This window comes from Pseudonaja textilis, chromosome 15 (genome assembly GCF_049901715.1).
Source record: "Pseudonaja textilis isolate UNSWEBS1 chromosome 15, rPseTex1.2, whole genome shotgun sequence".
NCBI classification, from domain to species: Eukaryota; Metazoa; Chordata; class Lepidosauria; order Squamata; family Elapidae; genus Pseudonaja; species Pseudonaja textilis.
In genome coordinates this window covers 7,334,100-7,353,967 of record NC_142004.1, presented here as the reverse complement: position 1 = coordinate 7,353,967, position 19,868 = coordinate 7,334,100, and the positions used below count along the sequence as shown (strand labels likewise).

General features: G+C 45.5%; 2 protein-coding genes across 13 annotated transcripts in view; one reads left to right on the top strand and one right to left on the bottom strand.

The window, feature by feature from the left end:
* TANGO2 (transport and golgi organization 2 homolog) overlaps positions 1-19,363 on the bottom strand; it is a 58,336-nt gene extending 38,973 nt beyond the window's left edge. For 2 of the 4 annotated variants that reach the window (XM_087913390.1, XM_087913393.1), the window contains exon 1: positions 1,190-1,323. The gene's annotated coding sequence lies outside the window, so the exon portion shown is untranslated. Of the gene's footprint in view, positions 1-1,189; positions 1,324-19,215 lie in introns of those variants that run through there. The other 2 variants (XM_087913392.1, XM_087913391.1) reach the window with 2 other exon arrangements.
* The window catches only part of ARVCF (ARVCF delta catenin family member), a 241,802-nt gene continuing 224,839 nt past the window's right edge, over positions 2,906-19,868 (top strand). For 4 of the 9 annotated variants that reach the window (XM_087913368.1, XM_087913370.1, XM_087913367.1 and 1 more), the window contains exon 1: positions 2,946-3,100. The gene's annotated coding sequence lies outside the window, so the exon portion shown is untranslated. Of the gene's footprint in view, positions 3,101-19,868 lie in introns of all 9 variants that reach the window. The other 5 variants (XM_087913366.1, XM_087913369.1, XM_087913374.1 and 2 more) reach the window with 3 other exon arrangements.

Here is a 19,868-nt window from a genome sequence, read left to right as displayed (position 1 = left end):
AAGAAAAATCAGAAAGTCCAGTTGCCTCTAGAAAAAGCACTTTTGGGATAACCATGACCTGGATGACTGAGAATCTCTACAGACTTTTAGCTATACAATTTGGGATGAACACTCTTCGAATGGTGTGGGAGTAGGAATGGATTTCCAGAGAGGGGAAAAATAAAATAAAATTGCAGACTACAGAAACCAGGTGACTCTGAGGACACAGATAAAACCTCCAAATGGCCTCAACTACTCTCTAAAAATGATGCAAATGAGCAGCTGTTTGCCAGGAATATCAATCCTTCCATTCCCCACCATCCAGTCAGAGCTGAAGAAGCTTCTTGGATGAGAAGCAAAACGTCTTCAAAGAAAAAAACAAGAAAGTCCAGTTGTCTCTGGAAAAAAAAGCCCCTTTGGGACAACCATGACTTGGATGACTGAGAACCTCCACAGACATTTGCCCTGTATATCAATAAAACAGGACAAAAGGCAAAAATGCTTCTTTGGCAACTTGGCCTGCCTCAGAAAACCCACAAAAACTCACATTTAACCCAATTTTATCTTATTTTCTGGATCTGCAGCTATTTTGTTTTTAACTCTATTTTTACCTTTTTTCATTCTCACAACTTGCTTTCAGTGTCTTGACTATTCTATCCCTCTCTCTCTCTATTATATCTATTCCAGGGGTATTCAAACTCGGCAGCTTTAAGGCTTGGGGACTTCAACTCCCAGAATCCCTCCTCCAGTCCATGTTAGCTCAGGAATTCTGGGAGTTGAAGTCCAGAAGTCTTAAACTTGCCAAGTTGGAAGACCCTTGACACCAATGTGATAAGTGCCACACAACAACCCTGCGAGGTAGACCGAACCGATAGAAGAAAGGATCCAAAGCCGCCCAGGGCTGAGGGGAGATTTAAACCCCGCTTTCCCTGCCCTTAGTCCTCCCACAGCGAAGGTTCATGCCTTCAAACCCATCATCCCCAGCTAAAAGAGAGGCAAGACTTTCTGGACTACAACTCCCACAATCCCTCGTCAGGGAGTTTCAAGCGGGGGGTCGATGGGACTTGAAGTCCACCTCCCGAACGACCCGCGGCCCATTGCTCTCGTCAGGCCCCGCGGCGTCTCTCAGACCCTCAGGGGCCCGGCTGGGGCTCCCCACTTCCGGCCCAGCCGCCCCCACCACATCCGGAGCCACCGCCCCCAAACTCACCCTCAGCGGCTCGAGCAGCACCTTCCAACTTCCACCGAGCAGCCGCTTCCGGGCGCGCCACCCACCATTTATGAACCAGCGTGCCGATTGGCCGGCCGCGCCTCTCCCTCTTCCGCGCATGCGCCCCAGGCCGTATCGATCCGCCTCCTCCTGCCCCGCCCCTTCGTGCTCTGCGCGCCTCGCCGATTAGCTCTGTTTTTCCCGGTCGCTCTTAGAGACGCCGGCCGTTCCGCTTGCTTTCCACCCCTCCCTCCGCGCGGCCTGCCCCCACCACCCGGCTCTTCCTTCTCTTGCTCGCTCCTCCCCCCTCCCTTTTTTCCCCCTTTCTCAGCCGAGTAGCTTTTTTTTTAACCCCTTGCAGGAATCAGCAATCTCGCATTTTAATTTTTCCTATTTTTATATTTTATTTTATTAAAAAATAGAAAGCAATCCAGGGAAGGCAACGGCGAGGTCCCACCTCCCCAAAAATGCCAATGCGGCAGGTTGGCACACACCCCCCAAAAAAAAACCTCGCCTGGTTGCAGCTTGCTTAGCTCAGCAGATGCAGCATGCAAAGTGCTTTTCCTGAGGCACGAGCGGCTATAAATATTCCAAGTCCCGCCCCGTGCCATTGATTTTATTTATTTATATATGTATTTATTTATTTATTTGCCATTCGCTTAGCTAGCCTGTGCTGCAGGGGAAATCCCTTCCCGGGCCCAATGCGCTGCTTGCTCTAAAAATCAGCAGACGTGCCCCCCCCACGCTCCAGCCTTTGCAATCTCTGCCCCCTTATTTCCACCCCCCACCCCCTGTGAAACAAGGTTACCCCCTCTCCTGGTTGGGCTTCGCACCACCTTTGCAGTCTCGGCTGCAGCAGAGTCTCTACGTAAAGAGAAGGCACCACACCCCCCCAATGCCCCCAGATGTTGAGGGTGGCATCCGAGCTGCGCCCTTCTGCCTTCTTGGCCCCTGCCTGACTCGAAGAGACCTTGCCACGCATTGCCCAGGGGGTGGGAGTGTGTGTGCGGGGTGGAGGTGGGGGGCTGGGGTGGGTTGAAGACCCCCCCCCACTGGATGAAACGAACCCAACGGCTTGAATTGCGCCCACCGACCCACCCGGCCAACGCCCCCTCCCCACGCCCAGCGGGGCACGTCCAGAGGACCGTTTCCAACGCGGAGCCCCCTCCCCACTCCCAGCGGGGCACGTCCAGAGGACCGTTTCCAACGCGGAACCCCCTTAGTGGGGCACGTCCAGAGGACCGTTTCCAACGCGGAACCCCCTTAGTGGGGCACGTCCAGAGGACCGTTTCCAACGCGGAGCCCCCTCCCCACTCCTTGGAATTCCCCGTGAAGGAGTGAGGGGGGAACCAAAACCAAAACAAGAGTCCAGGAGGGCCGTGGGAACGCAGCTCCCGAGGCTCGGGCGACCCCGGCCGTGCCTCGCATCGAATGGAAAGAAGAAGGAGAGGGGGGGAGGTCGTGGGAATGATGCAACCCCCCTGGGAAGAAGCAGGAGACCCTCGCCCTTGGCCGGGACTGAGTAGCCACGGGGCTGGGTGTGCGCGCGTGTTTAGTGGGGAAAATATCTCCTCCTCCCACACTAGCCTGGCTGGAATGAGTGGGGGGCGTGTGAGAGAGAATGAGTGGGGGTGGGGGTTAGGTGGATGCGAATCAGTGGGTGGGAGTGGGAGGTGGGATGAGTGAGTGAGTGGGTGGGGGGTGGGAGAGGTGGGTGGAGCCAGCCAGGCGCCGCCCCCTGCCTCCCCCTCCTCCTCCTCGCGCTCGTGGGAACCCGCCGGCTCTCGCGCGGCGCCGGGCAGAAGCGCTCGCGGCGGGCGCGGAAGATGCTCAGCGGTCCTCGCGGCCTCCTCCTCTTCTTCCTCCTCCTCCTCCTCTTCCGAGCAGCGCAGCTCCTCCGCCGGAGGCCAGGTCTGCACCTTCCTCCCGCATCCTCCTCCTCCTCCTCCCTCCACTCCCCCCCCCAGGCAGGCTTGCCTTGAAGCCCCCCGCCCACCCCTGCCCACCGGGCTGCGGCGGCGGCGGCGGCGGCGGCTCTGGCTTGCTTGGAAGGAGCCCAGAGCATCCTTGCATCCTCCCTGGCGCGGGAGGCATTGTTGCGAGGCGTGGGGAAAGGAGGAGAGGGGAGGGAAGTGGGGGGAGGGATGGACAGCAGCGCCAATCGGGCTCTGCCTGCACACACACACACACACAAAAAAAGGGGAAAAAAAGGGAGACCGACCCGCAACTGCTCGGGGGGCTTAAAACAGACCCCGCTTTGTGCCGCGTGGGAACCCTGCAGTGGGGGGAGGGAAATCTGGGGGTGGGGCCGGGTGGAAGGATGCGCCCCGCCCCGCTTTGGCTCTGGAAAAGGCTCCGTTTGGATGGAAGGGGTGGGGTGGGGGAAGGAAAGAAGGAAGGAAGGAAGGAAAGAGGAAGGAGGGGAGGGAGGAAGGGAGGGAAGGGGAAGGGAGGAAGAAAGTAAAGAAAGGGAGGGAGGGAAGGAAGAGAAGGGAGGGAGGAAAGGGAAGGAAAGAGGAAGGAAGGAGGGAAGGAAGGAAGGAAAGGGAGGGAAGGAAGGAAAGGAAGGGAGGGGAAGGGAGAAAGGGAGGGAGGGAGGGAGGAAGGGAAGGAAGGAGGAGCTGTCCCTTGAGGCCCGAGAGAAAAATGGGGAGTGGGGGGCGGGATATCCCTTCCCTGCTTCTCCTCTCTTCCCCCCTCCCCTGCAGAAGCTGCTGGGGGTTCCCGGGTCTCCCCTCTGCCTCACCTGCGCTCCCTAAACTTCTCCTTTGCTTGCAGCCTGATTTGCGACAGGGATCAGCAAGCCAGAAGTTGATGGGGGGATGGTTGGGATTTGGGGTTGGAGAGGGGAGGGGGAAAAAGGGGGCTTCTGGGTGTAGTTGCCGAGCCCTGGGTTCGATCTCTGCTTGCTTCTCTTGGTGGAAAGGTGGGGTGGGGGGGACTAGAGCCTCCTGGCCCCTTACGGAGGTTAAGCCTCATTGGTATTGTGGTGTCTTTGAGAGTCGTCTCCTTCGCTGTCCTTTGGGATAGGAAGCGCTAGTTGTAAGGCTCAGAGAGAGAGAGAGAGAAGGAGAAAGAGAGAATGAGAGAGAGAGAGAGAAGGAGAGAGAGAAAGGAGAAAGAGAGAGAGTGAGAGAGAGTAGGAGAAAGAGAGAATGAGAGAGAGAGAGAGAGAGAAAGAAGGAGAAAAGAGAGAGGAGAGAGAGAGAGAGAGAGAAGGAGAGAGAGAGAGAGAAGGAGAGAGAGAGAGAGAAGGAGAGAGAGAAAAGGAGAAAGAGAGAGAGTGAGAGAGAGTAGGAGAAAGAGAGAGAAAGAGAGAATGAGAGAGAGAGAGAGAGAGAAAGAAGGAGAAAAAGAGAGAGGAGAGAGAGAGAGAGAGAGAAGGAGAGAGAGAAAGAAAGAGAGAAGGAGAAAGAGAGAGAAGGAGAGAGAGAGAAGGGGAAAGAGAGAGAGAGAGAGAGAGAGATCCTTGTGATGAAGGATGCTTTTGGAGTTAGTAGGAAGGTGAGTAGGCCTGATCCTGCAGAACCCATCTATTATTACAGGTGTACTCCTTGACTTACGGCCACAATGGAACCCAAAATGTCTGTTGCTAAAGGGTGACATTTGTTCAGTGAGCTTTGCCCCATTTTACAACCTTTCTTGCCATCGTTAAGTAAAAAAAAAGAAACCCACTGCAGTTCATGGAACACGGTTGTTGAGTGAATCTGGCTTTCCCCCCATTGGCTTTGCTTGTCAGAAGGTCGCAAAAAAGGGATCGCGTGGGCCCAGAGGACACTGCAGCCATCATAAATATGAGTCAGCGGCCAAGCCTCTGGAGATAAATGCATTGGTCGTCAGTGTGGAAAAATGGTCATAAGTCATTCTTTTCAGTGGCATTGTAACTTTGTACGGTCGCTAAATGAACGGCTGTAAAGTTGAGGACTACCTGTATTTCATAAGGGTCCTGGGTGCTCTCTGAGTTTGGCTGTTTGTTTGCAGACATTTTATTACCCAACTAGGTAACATCATCAGTGCTAAAAAGAAGTGACATATGCGGAAAGGAGGAGGAGGACTATGGGGTTCTGGGTAGTCTCTGAGCTTAGTGCTTTTCTTGCAGAGGTTTCATTATCTATTATTATTATTATTATTATTATTATTATTATTATTATTATTATTATTATTATTATTACCCATTTCTGACACTCCCTGGTTGTAGCAGCCCCAAGCTCTTCTCTGATAGCCTTTTGCCTTGACCTGATTGCATTGTGGCCAAATGCACAGGGTGCTGCCCTATTCTTTATGCTTCCTGAAAGATGGAGGCTAAAACGAAGAGCTGGGAGATGCTTTTATTTTGGGGGGGATACCCTCCAAAGGCAAAGGGGGGCTTAGTTTGAAGAGGTCTGCAAGAAAAGTGGGAAGGTTGTTACAGAAGGAAATGGCTGATTGGTATTCTGAGCAGTATCGTTTTTTTGATCTGTAACATGCAGTGTTTTCAATGTGGAGTTTATTCTCTTCTCTTCTATTCCATTCTCCTTTCTGTTCTATTCTATTCTATTCTCCTTTCTGTTCTATTCTATTCTATTCTATTCTATTCTATTCTATTCTATTCTATTCTATTCTATTCCATTCCATTCCATTCCATTCCATTCCATCCCCTCCCCTCCCCTCCCCTCCCTCCCCTCCCTATTCTATTCTATTCTATTATATTCTATTCTATTCTATCATTCCATTCCATTCCATTCTCCTTCCTCTTCTATTCCGTTCCCTCCCCTCCCCTATTCTATTCTATTCTATTCTATTCTATTCTATTCTATTCTATTCTATTCAGTGAAATTGGATACGCCCTTTGATTTTGCTGGTCGGAAGTGGGCTAGGAAGGTGGCAACTGATAAGCACGTGATCGGGGATGCTACAACTGTCATAAATGCATGCCGGTTGCCAAGCTCCCGAATTTTGATCCCATGACCATGGATACGTTACGATGGTCATAGAACAGGAGGCCTGGTGATAGATTATTTTTCCGTGCAATTGTTAACTTCAGTTGCTAAACGAATGGATCGTACGCCGAGGACTCTGGGAAGAGGACTTGGGTTGTCTGTGGATATTTAGAATGGTGGGCAGGGCCGACCTCAACCCAGATTGAGAATTTACACAGATGATGGCCCAAATTTCGTTCTTGCTTGCCTGCTCCTGATTTAGCCAATCCAAATTTTTGCCGAGGGCAAAAGAGTCTTTCATTTTCATTTTTTTTTATTTTGCAAAACATAGTTGGTCCTTGATGGACAGGGCATGTCCTAAAACCAGAGGTCTCCGATCGTTGGCACCTTTAAGCCTGGCGGTCTTCAACTCCCAGAATTCTCCAGCCAGCAAAGCTTAAAGTTGCCATGGTTGGAGACCCCTGTCCTCAACAGTCCTTGTAAATTTTGCACTGTTGTCACGGAGCATAGGGAATAACTTTGAGACTTTGGAAAAAGTTCAGAGAAGAGCCACTCAGATGATCAAAGGCCTGGAGTCTAAATTATATGAAGAAGGGCTGCAGGATTTTGGTTTGGCTAGTTTAATAAAAAGAAGAATTAGGGGCGAAATAATAGCGGCATTCCAGTATTTGTGGGGCTGTCACAAAGAAGAGGGGGTCAAATTATTTTCCAAAGCATCAGAGGGCAGGACAAGAAATAATGGCTGGAAACTGATCAAAGAGAGAAGCAACCTGGAATTAAGGAGAAACTTTGTAACAGTGAGAGCAATTGACTAGCCTTCAGAAATCATGGGCACTCCATCACTGGAGGTTTTTAAGAAAGACTGGGGACTAGAAGGGGACTAGAAGACCTCCAAGGTCCCTTCTGGCTCTTCTCTTCTCTTCTCTTCTCTTCTCTTCTCTTCTCTTCTCTTCTCTTCTCTTCTCTTCTCTCTCTCCTCTCCTCTCCTCTCCCTCTCCCTCTCCCTCTCCCTCTCCCTCTCTTCTCCTCTCCTCTCCTCAACTTTCTGCTTGTACCAGATTCTGTCTCCTTGGTGTGTTCTGTTTTATCGCTACCATTCTTTAAATTTCCTGGGCTGTTGCACTGTGGAGACAGGATGTAGGCAACTGTAATCACAATTACAGAAATCCGAGCCGGTGCATCTTGTTTGCCATTTGTTTTCTCCAAGTGGCTGGATATGGTCGTGAGAAATCTATCCGAAAATGTGTTGGAGCGATTTGTAATCTGCAATCTATCATTGGCTGGCCCCAATATTTCTTTGCAAAGCTATGCACACAGCTGCTTTGGATGCTGTAAAGAAATTGTGTTCTTGCAAAGGGAAAAATGAAATATTCCTTTCCCTCACTCCACCCTTATGGCAGCATAACTGGTTTGACATTTTAATGGTGGGGAAAACGGCTGCAAGATATTCATAGTTTCATTTATGGTTTTATGGTGCGAGCGTTCACACCAGTGGTGGGATTCCATTTTTTTTTTTACTACCGATTATGGGGGCATGGCTTGGTGGGCGTAGCAAGGGAAGGATACTGCAAAATCCCATTTCTTCCCCACCCCACTAACCTGCTTTCCAGCTCCGTTCTCCTGTGCAGGGCAACCAAAGGAGACCCAGCCAATCAGCTGGGACTCAAAGGGAAGCAGAGAGTAGATGGGGGCGGGGCCAGTCAGAGGCGGCATTTGCCAGTTCTCTGAACTACTCAAAAGTTCCTCTACTGGTTCTCCAGAACTGGTCAGAACCTGCTGCATACCACCTCTGGTTCACACATATATAAAAACATTCCACTGTGAGTTTCCTATTTGAAAGAATGCTATCCATTAAGGAGTGAAACAGAAATAGGGTTCACAGTCTCTTCACTGCAGCAAGTTAAAGAGAATCTGAATGCTTTCCTTTAAAAAGACAAAAAGACATCCTAAACGAAGGACATCATTTTCTTTATAAAAACAGCGCCAGGTTTAAATTGTTGAAAAGCAAACAAGATTAATTGTGAAATGCTCTGAGGTTTGCAGATTTCTCTAAAAGCCACTTTTTCTCCCCTCTCTGGTTTTTTTTTAACCATAATGGTACCGTAAAGACTCCATTACAAGCAGGAAAAGCAAAGTTACATTTTATTACTGTATCTCTGCAACAATGGTGCCTCTCCTAAATTTAACTGAAATTGTTGTTCGTTTAAACAAGGGACCTAAAATAGCCACCCTACCTTTAGCCAAGTTGGGGTGGGTTTTTTTTTTCTTTTTGTGGTAAAGGAATCCATTCCAGATCAGCATAAATTCCCTGCCTGTCAATGTATCAGGTCTATAGTTTATCTCTATTTTTCCTCCTTATATTAAACAAGCAAACTTTAAACTGGGTTTGTGTGGCGAGGCCCAGCCCTCTTGTTTTATTTTGCTGTTTTGATAGCCAAGGTTGGATCCACCAAATTAATCTTGTGGCAGACAGGGCTAAAATAGCTCATCTAGAATATAATTAGATTATCATTACGGTGGGCAGATTTTAAAGGCGCTGTGATTAAGCGGCCAGTTGGATAAATTAGGACTTGTCACGCAGGTAAGTCTGCTTGATTAAGAGTGTTAAAAGAGAGAGAGAGAGAAAATTGTGGCCTTGATGAGTTTGGATTAATGTCGCCACAATTATGCTGGTTTGCAAGGGCTACGTATGGCAGTCCTCGACTTACGACCACAATACAACCCAAAATTTCTGTTGTTAAGTGAGTTTTGCCCCATTTTACAATCTTTCTGTTCTGACCAAGGCTTCCTGAGACCGTAATTAAACACACACTTATTTAAAACAACTCTTGTTTTATTTCAGCGCTGGGAATTAAGTTCATTCCCAGCCGGTAATGAGTCCCAAACAGTCCCCCGAGATAAGCACCCACCTTTCTCTCCTTTGAATTGCTGCCAACAACTAAAGTGCCAAATGAACTATAAAAAACCAACCGAAGTATAAAGTCCACACAGAGCTTCAAGGTTTAATCTGAACAGAATGAACGACTTTGCTTCCTGCAAAGGTTTCTCTACCTTTGCACCTCCTTTATACCTTAGGGGAGGGGCAATCACCTCCCAGCTTTGCTCCCGAGTCACTCCTTTTGTTTCAGCTTCTCTTGCCTTCTGGCAGCTCTGCGCAAACGCACACTGGGAACAGGCTCCCCTTGTTCCTCTGCCTCGCTGCTGCTAGACTCCAGGGGCTCCGGAGTCAGCACCCCACTCCCAGATGGCCCTGCCCCCATCTCTGCATCGGATGCAGGACCCTCATCTGAGTCCTCCCCAGATTCCTGGACTGGTCCCCATTCTTCCCCACTGTCCGATTCCACTGCCATCTGCACAGGCTGCCGGCAAACTTGCCTTGGATCACATGACCCCCGGGACTCTGCAACCGTCCTAAGTACAAGTCAGTGGCCAAGTGTTCAAATTTTGATCAAGTCATCTTGGGGATGCTGCAATGGTCATAAGCATGAAAAATGGTCCTGTCACTTTTTTTCAGTGCCGTTGTAACTTCGAGCTGCTAGAAGCTATGGGCCACCTTGGATTATCTCACTGCTGATTTAACTGGTGGGTAACAGGCTGTCATTTACTGTGCACCCTGAACTATGTTAAAAAATAAAGTGATGTTTAACAGAATAACATGAGTTGGAAGGGACCTTGTAGGCTATCTAGTCCATCCCACTGCCCAAGCAGGGCGGTAAGGACTAAAACACATTTAACAGATTAACAGAATTGGAAGGGACCTTGCACTGTAAGGTCATCTAGTTTAATTTCCCCAGCTGCCGCCCAGGCAGGAGACCGTACACCATTTCTGACAAATGGCAGTCCAGTCTCTTCTTGAAAGACTCCAGTGAGGAAGCTCCCACAACTTCTGAAGGCAACTTCTGTTCCATGGGTTGATTGTTCTCACTGTCAGAAAATTTATCCTTATTTCCAGGTTGAATCTCTCCTTGTTCAGTTTCCATCCATTATTCCCTGTCTGGCCTTCAAATGCTTTGGAAAATAGCTTGACCCCCTTCCTCCTCTCTGTGGCAGCCCCTCAAATACTGGAAGACTGCTCTCCTGTCTCCCCTGGTCCTTCTCTTCCCTAGACTAGCCAGGCCCAGTCCCTGCAACCGTTCTTCGTAGGTTTTAGCCTCCAGTCCCCTCATCATCCTGGTTACTCTTCTCCGCACTCTTTCTAGAGTCTCACCATCTTTTTTGTAACTTTCCGTTATTGGTCCCCTCTGACTGTTGAGATGCAGTTTCCGACTTTATAGCTCTCATTCCAAATGTGGTATCGAAGATGAACAACGCCTTAGAGTGGCGATGATGTGCTCCATCTCGTCGTCTAAACGACTGTGTACACACACAGACATGCATACACACAGAGAGAGATTCACAAGTGGGGTGGGAGCTTCAACACGGAGCTGCGTGACTGCAACTCCCCCCCATGAGTTACTCACAGCAGGTAAAGTTGAGACCATTATACTCCAATCAATATCCCTCCCGTCAAGATAATCAGCACAAATAGAGATGCATTTTTTTGGTATTGATTTCAGAATTCATATCCACACGGACCTCCTTTATGCTATCCTTATGCAAACACATCCCTTATCTGGAACAATTCTTAAATAGTCCTTTTAAATACGGAGGGAAGATGGGGAGGATCAATAGGTCGACAGTGCTGTTTATAAAAACGTATTACTTCAGTCTAGAATGGAGATAGCAGGTCTTATCAAAAAGGGAGGAAAAGAAAAAGAAAAGGAAAAAAACTGAGATTATTATTTCTCCCTTTTTAAGCCTGTGATGTAGAACCACGTTGTTTGAAAACAAATTTTGTTCGTGGTGGCCTTGAGCAAAGGAGAACATTGGCGGTGTTTTATGTAAAACGCGCGTATCATTTCTTCAAAAGAATGGTATTTTGGGGGCTGCAGTGAGGAAGAAACGAGCCCCCTTTGAAAATGTAAAAGAAAATAGAAAAGTGCTATGTATTTTTTAGCTTCCTGTCATGTTCAGGAGCTCAAGGCTGTTAAAAGGTAAAGCCCTTTTGCGACGTTCTGACAAGGAAGCGAGGTTCACTTAACACCCAGGTTAAGTGAACACCCAACTTATCAATTGCAGGGCTTCACTTAGCAACTGTGGCAAGAAAGATCGTAAAACGGGGCAAAACTTAACAACGGTCTCACTTAACAACAGAAATATTGAGCTCAATTGTGGTCGTAAGTCGAGGACCACCTATAAATAAGTATTTTTAAAAAAGCATTCTTGCGTGGCATTAGGGGTGGCTAATTCCTCTCCATCCACCAAATTGGCCCTTTAAAAAAAAATTTCTTTTTTAATTAAATATAACCATTTAAAAAAACAGCGAACATGGTGTCTCTTCTTTGATATACATTTCTGTCCAATCTCTTTACAATTAGACAGAAAAAAGAAGTCAATACATTTATATACATATATACATTTTTTCCAATGATCTTTTATTCCTTTTTATCACTTTCTCTACTTATTTTGAATCTATGAACACCTTTTTATGTCCCTCCATTTGTAAAATTTATTCCATATTATACAGTATAATATTCTAATTCGTCTCACTCTTTCAGTTCAAGTGTTAGCTTGTCCATTTCGGCGCAATGTAATATTACACCAAATCGATCCTTCATGGCGGAGAAGAGCCCAAGGAATCACCCGGTGTCCTCTTTTCCATCTCGATTCTGCTCATTTTATTGCTGTTATATGTACACAAACCAGTTTTTTTTTTTAAAAATAAAAATAATCAAAAGCCATTCCCCTATGGGATTTCTCCCTGCTAATTATCCTGTGTTGTTTAAAGGCACTTTCGGAAAGTTTTACTCACTGTGTGTGTGTAGGTCACTTGTTGTTAAGGTTATCTCTTGCCTGTGATTTGCAGTGCCCTCTTTCAAACCTGCTTTGGACCTGACTCAGCCAAACGAATTGGGTTTTTTTTGTTTTTGTTTTAAGCTTGCTGATGTTTTTTAATAAACATCACGCTGTGTTTTTGGGATGGCGGAACTGGGATGCACGGGGGTGCACCCTAAGCTGGAAATGACACACACACACCCCTGCAGAATCGCGAGGGCAGTAAAATGCCAAGTTGCAATCTAGCTAAAAGTTGCTTTATCGATGGGAGCACCGAGAACAAGAACACTGACCGTTTGAGATAAAAAAACGCTGTACGCAGCTGGTTTTTAATCCTCCCCCTTTCATCATCCCCTCCCCCCCCCGCCCCCATTCTGGCCTTCCCTTTTGTCGTTGTCAAAATGTGTTTGGTCACCTCAACAGATATCTGAAGTGAAGGGGAAGCTAAATGAAACAGCTTTATGGGTAAATATGTTTTTGTGCAGGGTGTTCGGTGTGTTTTTCACGATGTCTCCTGAATTACAATGAGCGTATTTTCCTTTTCTTCTTCTTCTTCCGCTTTAAAAAGAAATGGTGTGGTGGGACTGTAATATTCAAGCCATCCTACGTCGCTTTAAAATGGAAGTCCTTTGGAAAATTAATAATACAGCCATTGTGTTTTCCAAAAATGACTTTCTGATTCTTGCTGGGGGTGAATCCATTTACAACGTTAGAATTCCTTCCCACAGTTTTTTTTTCTTTTTATTAGAGAGAACACCATCACTCTGCTAAAGAAATCATTCCCTCAACACTGTTCAACTATTTACAAAGTCTGCACTACTCTTAATTTTCTCATCACTCCTTATCACCCATTGCCTCCCACTTGTGATTGCACGAGTGTAACTGTGTCGGTTGTATCTTTACGATTTATATCGACTGTTTCCTAGTATGATTTGATTGTTTATTGTACCTATGTCTTTTATTAAGTGTTGTACTTTATGATTCTTGACGCTAGACGAATGTATCTTTTCTTTTAAGTACACTGAGAGCATTTGCACCAAGACAAATTCCTTGTGTGCTCAATCACACTAGGCCAATAAAGAATTCAATTCTGTTCTGTTCTGTTCCGTTCCATTCCATTCTAGTTCTATTCTATTCTGTCCTGTCCTATCCTATCCTATCCTATCCTATCCTATTCTATCCTATCCTATTCTAATTCTAATTCTATTCTTTTCTGTTCCATTGCATTCCATTCCATTCCAGTTCTCTTCTTCTCTTCTCTTCTCTTCTCTTCTACTCCACTCCACTCCACTCCAACTCTATTCTGTTCTGTTCTGTCCTGTCCTATCCTATTCTAATTCTAATTCTATTCTATTCTTTTCTGTTCCATTCCATTCCATTCCTCTTCTCTTCTCTTCTCTTCTCTTCTCTTCTCTTCTCTTCACTCCACTCCACTCCACTCCACTCCACTCCACTCCACTCCAACTCTATTCTGTTCTGTTCTGTCCTGTCCTATCCTATTCTAATTCTATTCTATTCTTTTCTGTTCCATTCCATTCCTCTTCTCTTCTCTTCTCTCTCTTCTCTTCTCTCTTCTCTTTCTCTTCTCTTCTCTTCTCTTCTTCTCTTCTCTTCTCTTCTCTTCTCTTCTCTCTACTCCACTCCACTCCACTCCACTCCAATCCAATCCATTCCATTCTAACTCTATTCTGTTCTGTTCTGTTCTGTTCTACTCTATTCTATGAAATGCAATTCCTAATTTCCAGAAAGACAGAAAAAGCAGTTTTTGTAAGGAATCAAGTTTGGGAAATGTTGAGTACAATACCGGAAGTCTTTAATTAATGACCACGATTGAGCACAAAGTTTCTGTTGCTAAGCAAGATGGAGAATTTTTGTCCCATCGTCTCTGGTCTTTCTTGCCACCGTTGTTAAGTGAATCACTGCAGTTGTGAAGTCAGTCACACGGTTGTTAAGTTGAATCCGGCTTCCCCCACTGGCTTTGCTTGTCAGAAAGTCGCAAAAGGGGATCACGTGACCCCGGAGAAACTGCGAACCATCATAAGTACAAGTCAGTTGCCAAGCATCCGAATTTTGATCGCATGAATACAGGGGAGGCTGCAATGGTCGTCAGCGTGAAAAACGGTCATAAGTCACTTTTTTCCCATCGCCTTTGCAACTTTGCTCGGTCACTAAATGAAATATCATAAGTTGAGGATAATGGTCCAAGTCTCCTTTCTGACAAAACGATGTGGCTTGCCCCTCTGCGAGATGGCTGTCCTTTTTTCTTAAGAGGCTTTTGACATTTTCTTCTTAGTTTTGCTCTTTTTTACAAGAAATGTCATTTCAAGCTCTTCAGCCATAGGGGGAAAAAGGAGAGGGAAAAAAAAAAAGGATGTGTGTGTTTACTATTTACTATTTATTTTAGATTATTTGTCTCATGTCAAATGACATCAGTGGAGTAACTTAAGAGTAAGCCGAAACGTCGTGTTTTGTTAAAAAGTTGTTGTTGTTTTTTCAACCCCTTTTATTAACACATTCGCTTTGTGCAAAGTTATCCCTTAGCCCAGCATGGTGCTTACAGGTAATCCTCGACTTAAGACAGTTCATTTAGTGATGGTTCAAAGTTATGAACCGTCTCTTCCTCTTCCACTCTTTCCCAAGAACCCCCTCCCCGGCCTGCTCTCCATACTGTTGTCTTTCTTATCGACAATTGTTAAGTTGTTATTAGTGCGGTTGTGCTCACGCCTCACCTTCTTGCTTGGACGAACGCTCGGCGCAGCTTGCCACAATTGCCGACGACCAAGTGCAGCTCAGAACAAGCGAAGGCATTGTTTTTCCCAAGCGTTTGACGGTTTGAAAACTTGGCGAAAAATAAGGGTTGGGGGCTGAGGGAGGAGGCTGGCCCCTTTCTCTTCACTGTATGCCAATTCAGCAAGGTAATTATTTGGCTGGCTGCCCCTGGCATTGGATAAGGAGCAAGGTGATTATTTTAAAAGACGAAGAATTTGCCTGTAACCGCAAGAAACCCCTTGATTAGGACAGTTTGCACAATATTTTTTTTTAAAAAAAATAATCTTAAAAATCATGACAAACGTTGCTTTGTTTTCCTGACACTGAACTAAGAATAGAGAGAAAGGAAGGAAAATTGCACCAGAAGTGTGTGTGTGTGTGTGTGTGTGTGTGTGTGTGTGTGTGTGAGGGGGGCGGGGAATCCAAGCAGGCGTGTATAAGGAAATTCTGCTACCTGATAACAGTTTGCAGAAATGTGCTTGATTGAAAAGAATCTCCCTGCTCCAGGAAGTTTTCTGATGCCGAGGATAGAATAGACTAACAGAGTTGGAAGGGACTTTGGAGGTCTTCTAGTCCAACCCCCTGCTTAGGCAGGAAACCCTACACCATTCCAGACAAATGGTTATCAATGTTTTCTTAAAAACGTCTAGGTGCGGATGGTTGAGGAGAGCAAGGACTCAGGTGAGGGGCCAGGACCATTAGGGAGTGGACTGCTGCCTTTAGAGATTGTGGGGGCTGGCAGCAGCAATGAGGAGGTTCCCGAGGAGCCTGTGCCAAGTGCGCGTGTGTGCAGGATTGCTTACAGGAACGAGCAGCTGCAATGGCACGGGCGATTCGGGAGTAAGGCTGCAAGGTAATGGCCCCTCCTTCAAGAAGATAAAAGCCAGCTGTGAAACGAATGTACTTTGCAGAAGGCAAAGACGTTTTGAAACTCCAGCCTCGTGGACATTCCAGTATCCTGAGTTTGTATTTAAAGATTCTTGTATGTCTCGCAAGGCTTGTGCTTATCACAGTTAATTATTTTGCAAAAGCATTACAGGGTTTCTGTTCCCTTTGGATTGTGTTTGATTTGTTGGAAAAGGGCGTGGGTCAGAACACTGCGAGGAAATTTCTACTTAGTTCCAGGTTGCTTCTCTCCTTGATTCGTTTCCACCCATTGCTTCTTGCTCTGCTCTCGGGTGCGTTGGACCACAATTGCTTAGTGCAATTGTGGTTGTCCAGGAAATGGAAGGCAAAGTTTCCCCTTCTCAAGTGGTGATCTTCTTTAAAACAATGAGCTGGGGAAAACCCCTCCTTTTCAAGAAATGCCCACCGAATGCTAGGAAATTCTAACACGCCCTGGTCTTAAAAATAGCCCTGAACGTTAGTAACGATAACAGAAAAATGCTTCCTTTGTAGGTTTATTTCTTGGGTGATGTGCACGTGAGGGTTCCCCCCCCTGCAGTGGTCTCTTAATTGCAGAGTACCTTTGATGGGGTCACCGTCAGCAGTTTCATTTGCAACACCTTTAATCAGTAAATTGTTAGGAAGAAGAGCCACCGTCAGCCCGTTCACCATTAATCCTCCCTCTGCCTGTTGGTAACTACCTCTGGCTTTTAATTGAGGAGAAAGGAAAACGGCTTTAAACAGGATCCCCCGCGGGTCAAAATCTGTTCGGAGCGATATCAGAAGAAGGAACGGTTGAAGACATGTTCATTGTTCCTTCGGATTGGACAAGAAAACTAGGAAACCATCAAGCTGTCTTAGGTGCCTCTTTATCTGAGGGAGAAACTGCACAATTGCACAGCCAGATTGGGGGAAATTGTGACTGTATCTCCCATGGTTTCCCACTGTGGTTGTAGACATGGTTGTATTCCCAAAGGATGCTATCTCTCTGTCTCTCTCTTCTTTCTATCTATCTATCTATCTATCTATCTATCTATCTATCTATCTATCTATCTATCATCTATCTATCCATCATTTATCAACTCTGTCATCAATCTATCATATCTGTCTCTCTTTATCTCTCTCTCTCTCTCTATCATCTATGTCTTTGTCTATCTTTCTGTCATCCATCTCTCTGTTATCTGTCCATCCATCCATCCACCTCCCTCTCTCTGTGCTATCTATATCTATTCTATTCTATCTATCTATCATCATTTCTATCATCAATCATATCTATCTCTCGTTATATATCTTTATATTTGTCTATCTACCTACCTACCTATCTAATTTACTATCCATCTCTCTTCAAGAGAAGTCGGCTTCCTCACTACATTGTTCCTTATGGGGAAAATGTGTTTGTTACTCATTGTTTTTGGTACTCATGGTGCCTCCCATAACCAATGAACAATGAGTACCGAGGTATTATTGTACCTGAATTTATATAGGTTCTGACTACCAGTGCCTAAACATCTCTATGTTCAGCAATTGGGCTGTTCTGTGTTGTCACAAAAAGCGCTAGACAATTAATTTTCCCAAGTGGCCACATAAGAAACAGAGACTGTTGTGGAGGGTCGAACCCAATAGGCTGAACTTAATTCTCATTTCAATATTCCTTTCAGGAATGACTTCCGTAAATATATAATTAAAAGCTCACATCTTGCTAAAAACGCTACGCTCTGTATCAATCTTCCTTTTTTTAACGTGAGCTGACACTTTTGAGAGCGAACATCTCTTGTAAACACCTGTTCTCTTTTCTTTTTTTCTATTCTATTCTATTCTATTCTATTCTATTCTATTCTATTCCTTATTCTATTCCATTCTCTATCCTATCCTATCCTATCCTATCCAATCGTATCCTATCCAATCGTATCCTATCCTATTCTGTTCTTTATTCTATTCCATTCTCTATTCCATTCCATTCCATTTTCCACTTTATTCTTTATTCTATTCTATTCTATTCTATTCTATTCTATTCTATAAAACAACAACCTGATCTCATGCTGGCAGGATAGAGACAGCCAAAGAACCAAATATGGCTTTAGAGTCACCAAATATCCAGGTCTGATCTAAAAGGAACTTCCCATCGGGAGAAATAAAGTTCTTTTTTTCCTCTCCCAAAAGGCAATTGACTGTTGAAAAAAAAAAAATATCCAAAGGAAGTAATTGTTAAGGTTAATGGGACCTTTAATGGGCTGAATTCTTATGTCTGGAAGCAGTTTGAAATTTAGTGTGGAAACAGGTATGATTTCTGAACATTAGGGTTTTTTTTCGTGTGTGTGCATGAGCCTTCTTTTCCTTTTAAACCATTTTCCCCAGAAAAGCTGTTCTTGATGTAATGAATGTAAGGGTTAGCTCTGGGTCCCAACCGTTTGAGAAAATGTGCTAATGGCATGCGGTTGCCATTTTTAAAACCTGTAGCTGCATTTTATTTCCTGGTTTTTATTTTTTTTTTAAAAAAAACAATCTGTCTTATTTTAGCTCAAAAGGTGTTTCGGAACCTCAAAATCATCTGGCAATATTTTTTTTTGCCTTAAAAGCTAATTAGAGTTTTTTTTTAAAAAAACCACCAGCAAGGGAACTTTACATGTTGTATTTAAATGCCCTTTTTTCAGAACTAGCATTCAGACGGTTCTGACCGGTTCTAGAGAACCGGTAGCAGAAATTTTGAGTAGTTCGGAGGACCAGCAAATCCCACCTCTGACTGGCCCCCGCCAACCCCATCTCTTCTCTGCCTCCCATTGAGTCCCAGCTGATCGGCTGGGTCTCCTTTGGTTGCCCTACACAGGAGAACGGAGCTGGAAAGCAGGTTAGTGAGGTAGGGAGAGAACGGGGATTTTGCAGGAACCTTCTCCCTGGAGTGGGGTGGGAATGGAGATTTTGCAGTATCTTTCCCGTGCCATGACCACCAAGCCACGCCCACAGGACTGCTAGTAAAAAAATTTGAATCCCACCACTGCCTTTTTTTGTAGGATTAAATCTGTGAGGGTCTTCACAAGTTTAATTCATGGATCTTAAGAAAGAATGGACGGGAATCTTAGTAGAAATATGAGATTTGGATGGTTTCTGTGAAGACTTTTTTTTTGAGGGGGGGTGTATTAAATTGATTAGCTTTCAGAGGGGTTTTTTTTTTAATTTCTTACACTGAAACTTTAAATCCTTCCGGCTGTAAAGCTGTAATAAATATTGAAGCTTCTAAAATGACATTGTAGAGAGAAGCATGGTTCATACCGAACACACAAGAGGATGCCAACGTTATGATACCTTGTTTATTGATTAGCCTATTTATTTTATTAGATTTTTGTCCTGTCTTTATTATTTTTGTAAATAACTCAAGGTAGTGAATCTACACAATGCTCCTTTCTCCTCCTATTTTCCCCACAAAGACAATCCCATGAGGTAGGTTGGACTGAGAGAGATGGACTGGCCAAAGTCACCCAGCTGACTTTCATGTCTAAGGCAGGACTAGAACTCACCATCCCCTGGTGATTGGCCCAAAGCCCCCCAGCTGGCTTTCTTGGCTAAGGCAGGACTAGAACTCACCCTCTCCTGGTTTCCAGCACCTTCACCACAAAACCGACTTGGCTCTCTGATCCTCATCTTGCCAGCAGGATGAAGAATGAGAGTTGAATCCAGAATAGGGTCCGTTACGGAGCACCTGTTCCGAAGAAGAGGAAGACCCACCAGTCCATGCAGTTGCTTAATGCACAGCGCTCACACTTGTGTGTTGCTCTCGACCCCGAAACTTGAGAGCAAGGGGAAACCATGTACAATTCCCATGAAGCAGAAGCCGACGCCTTGGAACGGTTTCCTTTCAAAATATTTTCACATAGCTCTGAAGGTATAATTATGGTGTTCCGTTCTGTTCTGAATGTAATTGCTACAGTCTGAATGGTTCCCCTCCCCTCTGAGTAATAAGGCTGAGGGATTTTGGGAAAAAAAAGAAAGAGAGAGAGAGAAGTTCATCATAAGGGCAAGTCTCTTGCTTTTTTGATTGTTCAACCCTGAAATTCATTTCCCAACAAAGAATGAAGGTAGCTGTAATGGTGATGCAACGTGGGTGCCGTTGAGCTGTAGGCTCTCAGCGCACCTTGAAGGTTCAGGCATCTCCAGCAAAACTTCCAGTTGTTCCAGATTGCCTGGTTGTGAAGTTATTTAGGCATACCGTGTAATGGTGTGGTGTGCTGGATGCTCTG